Genomic DNA, 6,079 nt, shown 5'->3' with positions numbered 1-6,079 from the left:
TCTCACCCTATTACATTTGGCCCTTTGTATTAGATACAAATAGACATTACAATAACAATTCGGCATAGATGGATAGTATAGATAGAGTATAAAATATATAGTTGAACAACCATCTCTCTATGCAGCAGTAACAGTACTTATAGCGATGATACATATTGGGGTTTTAATACTGATTTAAGAATATATGAAAATCTGTACTCAAAGACCTGCTCTGATTTTTCCCCATTTGTGTAGTTTGAAAAGATAATAGAAAAAGAGTCGCTGTCTACATAGAAATAAGACAGACTAACAAACATCTCCATCATTTTTCTTTTGTGTAACAATCCAATAGGTGCAGATATTAATAAAAAAAAGGGGGGGGGGGGTACACAAGACATACATATAAGTAGGGAAACACAATAGGTGGGGTGGGAGGGACATAGGAAAAGTCTAAAAAAAAAAGTTGTATTTCGAACCTCACGATTTCTCAATCCGGATATAATCAGGCTCCTATTTTTCTGTATCCGTCAGTCATATCCGAATATCGTCACATATACAGTGATAGTATATGTATTTTTAGCTTATAGTGAAATATACTAGAATCATACCCTTAGTATTTTAATCAGCTGTCTCAGCAGATGCCAGTTCGTGTTTTCAAACACCTGTAATATTTGGGTTTGGGTCTGTGGTTGCAAATAATCAATGTAAGGACCCCGTCTCCTATAAAATTGCACTACTCCCTTCTCGACATCTGGAAATGAAGCTCTCCTATCAAAATTTAAGTTTTTAAGTAATAAATGTTGAACCTCAGAAATAAAGGGTGGGGTCTTACTGGTCCATTGTTTTAAAAATAACTTTTTTGTCAGTAGTTAAAATAATAGAAAGTAAAGGAATAATGGATCTTTTGTATGGGCCCAGTTCCCAATTGGTATAAATAAGACATAGAACCGCTAAAGGGTCTGGGCGTAAATGTAAGGAAAAGATATTATTAATAAACACAATTCTCTTATTCCAAAATCGGCGAATCTTCCTACACTCCCAAAAATTGTGATAAAAGGAAGCTGATTCATGATGACATTTAAGGCATCGACCTGTCTCATTAGGGACCATATATTTCCTCTGATGTTGTGAAATATATGCTCTATTCAGTACTTTATAGTGTACTTCCTGAAGCATTGCCGTACGCAGGTGCTTCATTGTAGAATCAAAATGTAAGAGAAGCTGTTAGATTCCGGGAAAGATGGAATGTCCCTGGACCAGCTATTATGTAAAGAGTTCCAGGCATTGTGGGAGTCAGTCTTATTCAACAGGTCAGTTAATAGTTTAGTATGGTAGGTACGGGATTTTATCAGAGACAGGAGTGAGACTATTGGGTCAGATCCATCTGAGGTTAAATAGGCTTTAGGTAAACTAGAAATATAGACCCTCATTCAGACCCACTCGCGAGCGGCTGTCCGCTCGCAAGTGGGTCGATGGTCTGCTCTGCGCATGCGCACGACGGAGGGAGCTCCGTCGTGCGCATGTGCGAGACGCGCCGAGCGAAGGACTTTCCTTCGCTCGGAGTGTCTCATCAAAGGGGGCGTGCTGTCGATGCTGACTGACAGCACGCCCCCTTTGGGGGGCGTGCCTGCTAGACGGAGGCTTTCCCAAGGGAACGCCTACCGTCTGAAGCCGGCCCCACTGACATCACTAGTGATGTCAGTGGGAGTGATTTTGGCTCTGATAGAGCCAAAATCACTCCTGGCCCTGTGGTTGAAAAACTCAACCGCAGGCTGTTGCTCGCAGTGGCGATGGTCAAGACCATCGCGACCATCATCCTGCACGCTCGTATATGCTGTGGGTGGTGACCCACAGCTATACGAGCGTCCAGGAGGACGCTCCATATTAATGGAGGTGGGCCCTGATTCAGAGCGAGCGCTCTGTTCAGAGCGTCCGGCTCTGAATCAGGGCCATAGTGTCACAGTTGGAGATACATATAAAAACAATTGTTCGAGACATTAAAGGTATTTCTGATATTGACGAATGGTAGTATGTCACCCCCCGGATCGAATACATCATTGATTATTAGAATCCCCTTCCTCTTCCATTCTGCAAAACCCTTATTCGTCATAGCAGGGGGGAATAGTGGATTACCACAGATAGAGATAAACGAAGTGTAATGCCAATCCCTTTTCAGCCTGCGATTAATCGCTATCCAGGCTAGATAGGCGCTATTAAACAGGGGATTTGATAGAATTTGTTGGGGTATTGATTTTTTTGGGGGTGTGGAGGAGAGCACTCAGGGAGTATGGTTTAAATAACTTTCTCCACATCCAGGGAAGTATAAACAGAACGATTCAGTAACCAATCTGAGATATATCTAAAGGCAAACTAAGTCTAGCCAAGGTAATCCTTGATTTTCCACGATTCCAAATAAATTTAGTGAATATTTTTTGGAGCGCATATAGATCTGTTTTGGTGAGAGAGATCGGCAACATCTGCATAGGGTATGAAATTTGGGGGAATATAACACACTTCAAGACGGCAATGCGACCCAGTAAGGACAAAGGTAAAGATAACCAGTCTGTCAATAATTTTGATATAGATCGGAGTAATGGGGTGAAGTTTACTGAGTATAGTTTCCCAGGATCAAAAGGAATATGTATCCCCAAATATTTCAAGGTTGGGCGTGCTAAACGAAAATGTGAAAATATGGGGATTGAAAGAAAATCATCTGGTGTACCAGAGAGCGGTAGATATTCCGACTTGGCCACATTCACCCTGTAATCCGCAAAAGATCCAAATAAGTCAATGAGGCACATCACCTCCAGCATCGAGGAAGCCGGGTCGGACATAAATAAAAGCATATCATCAGCAAATAATGCTACCTTTAGTTCAACTGCTCCAACCCGGATTCCCCGAAATACCATGGAAGTGCGTAGTGCCATAGCAAGCGGCTCCAAAGCGAGTGCAAACAGGAGTGGTGACGGAGCAACCCTGTCTGGTACCCTTGTATATAGGGAAGGGATCTGAGGCATAGCCATTACAGACAATTTGTGAGGATGAATGAGTATATAGTGAGCTAAGAAGCATAATAAAATCTGACTGGAATCCAAATTTATGAAGTGTGAAAAATAAATGGTCCCAAGACACCAGGTCGAAGGCCTTTTCAGCATCAAACGATAAGATGGTATGTAAATCCCTGGTTTTTAATGACTGTACCCAATTGGACGCTGCCAGTACTCTACATATATTGGCCGTCGAGTGACACCCCCCCCCCCAGTCTGATCTTCATGAACCAGTCTGGGAAGTATTATTTTCATTCGCTCAGCTAATATTTTTAATAATATTTTGTAGTCATTATTAAGAAGAGAGATAGGCCTATATGAGCCAGAGCATTCCAGGTCTTTGCCTGGTTTGGGTAGGACTTTTAGGATTGGTGAGTTGAAGTAAGATGGTAAGGTCTAATGGAGCATACACACGGTCAGACTTGTCAGATGAACGATTGAACGATTTTACCAAAGTTTTGAACGATTGAACGATTTTTGACTGCATTAAAATGAATGGAATCGTCCAAGTCTGACTGAAAACCCATCAGATGTCAGATATCGTTATCTGACAAACGGGAACGCGCATCGTTGATCGTCCATCGTTCAGGCATGTCAGATATGAACGATTTTCCTTCAGATATGAACGACTGAACGATTTTTAAATCGTTATCGTTCATATCTGAAGGAAAAATCTGATCGTGTGTATGCACCATTAGTAGTTAAAATGCGATTATATACAGACGTTAATGTATCTATAATTTTGGGGGAGAGAAGTTTATAAAATTCCCCGCTGAGCCCGTCAGGGCCTGGGGCTTTACCCGAACTCATACCTTGTATAGTTTTTTGTACCTCTGATGCAGAAATCGGGGCGGTGAAGGAAGCAGCCAAGTCGGAAGGTAATTGAGGAGGGGTAATCGTGGACCAGAACGAATCTCTGCTTGCTTCATCAGGGGGGGACGCCGCATATAATTTAGCATAAAAAGAACAAAATTCTTCGACTATTTATTTGCTAGAAGAAGTGTAAGAGCCGGTGGATGTACGGAGTCTTTTAACCAGAGTGGACGGTCACGGGCCTTTTAAAAGATTGGAAAAGAGGCATCCGATCTTATTGCCGTGTTTGTAAAATTGAAAACCTTTTTGGAACGTGTGCCGATCTCCCATATCAGTTAGGATTGCGTCAAAATGGGTTATACAGCCCAAGCACGATTGCTTATGGGCGGTAGTAGAAGTTTTAAATCTAGAAAAGGATTCTGTAAGTGCTTGTTGAGCAGATTTAAAAGCCTTCAAAAATCTTTTTCTATTATAGCTAACATATGAAATTATTTCCCCTCTGAGTACCGCCTTTGAGGTCTGCCAGAACAACAGAGGGTCCTCTTGCTCATGTGAAAGATTATCCTGCCTGTAGTTCTGCCATGAGGATTCAATTTTTTTACGAAATTTCAGTGAGGACATTAGGCTGGACGGGAAGTGCCACAAATGGGCCTTTATCTACATTGACTGCAAGATCAACCCAGACCAACGCGTGGTCTGAGAGACCTATTGGTTCGATGCAACTATCAAGTGATTTAAAAAATATGGAGTCGGACATCAAAATGTAGTCCAGACGGGATAATGAGCCATGGGCAGCCGACAAGCAGGAGTAATCTTTTTCAGTGGGATGCTTGGCTCTCCAAACATCAATGAGCTTTAGTTGTTGCATGACATACGGTATACCATATCTGGGCATGTGTGCAGATCGACGGGATGGGTGTTGACAATCCATCTCCTTTGAAGCTATTAAATTAAAATCTCCACAAAAAATTACGTTTTCATTGCATATAGGGTATAGTTTTGAGAGAACAGATCGTAAAAATCTCCTGTCATACCGGTTAGGTGCATAAATAGTACAAATCACATAAGGTAAATTATAAATGGAAGTTTCCAGGATGGCATATCGACCTTCAGGATCTGTCTCAATTCCAAGAATTGTAACAGGTAGATCATGTCTGGCCATCACCACCACACCTCTAGACCTGGAGTTGTATGGGGAAGACGCCAACACTCTCCACCCCAACATATTAAGTTTAGCAACCTCCGTTGCAACTAGATGCGTCTCTTGTAAACACCAAATCTAGGTGTAATTTATTTAAATATATTAGAATTTTTTTGCGTTTGATTGGGGAGTGGAATCCTCCCACATTCCAAGTGCCAAATCTTATCTGTGAGATAACATTAATTTAAGATGATACTAAGAGGATATGTACTATAATTCCAATGAGCCAATATATCAAACCCATCATAAGGACATGGCAAAGAGAAAAAGGAGGAGTGAACACAATGGGGCAATGGAAACACAGCCGCTGTGAAAAGCAATGATAAATGCTTGTAATTACAAACAGGCTGTTTCATAATCAAAATTAAGGCTTCGGGTTGGCGCAGGTGGATAAGAGCCAATAAGAAAAAGTCCTGGCCAGTGGACTCCTAACCAGACCCAGCAAAACGACCAACAATATATCCTTCAGCAGAGAATATTTTCAAATTTGTAAAACAACGTGCATTATAACTGAATATATTATTCATTGTCAACCAAAGGGTGACACAGGATATAAACAGACTAAACGGCAATGTCATTAGAACACATTATGCTCAGACCCTCGTGGGAGAAGCAGGAGAAGACAGTGTGGAGTCTTTTTCGGATTCAAATAACTCCCGAGTATATGCTTCAGCATCTGCTGCAGTGATGAAATCTTTATATGTGTCACCGTCATATAATCTCAAACGTGCTGGGAATAATAAAGCAAAGCGACGACCATGTTGAATAAAATTTTGGCAAATAGGAGAAAATTCCTTCCTAGCCTTGGTAACTTCTGTAGAAAAGTCTTGAAATATAAATAGGCGGTGACCTTCCCATGTGAGGTTACGGCATTTGCGGGATGCTGACCATGGTATAACTTTATGGATATAATTCAGGCATCGGAATATGACAACTCGAGGTCGCCTGTCAGGGGTGTTTCTTTGCGGGCCCAAACGGTGAGCCCTCTCCACAATGATATCCTGACAGTTCTCAGCAACATCCAAAAGGGCTGGGGGTT

This window comes from Taudactylus pleione, unplaced genomic scaffold, assembly GCF_031769625.1.
Source record: "Taudactylus pleione unplaced genomic scaffold, aTauple2 ptg000225l, whole genome shotgun sequence".
NCBI classification, from domain to species: domain Eukaryota; kingdom Metazoa; phylum Chordata; class Amphibia; order Anura; family Myobatrachidae; genus Taudactylus; species Taudactylus pleione.
This window is presented reverse-complemented; position numbering follows the sequence as displayed.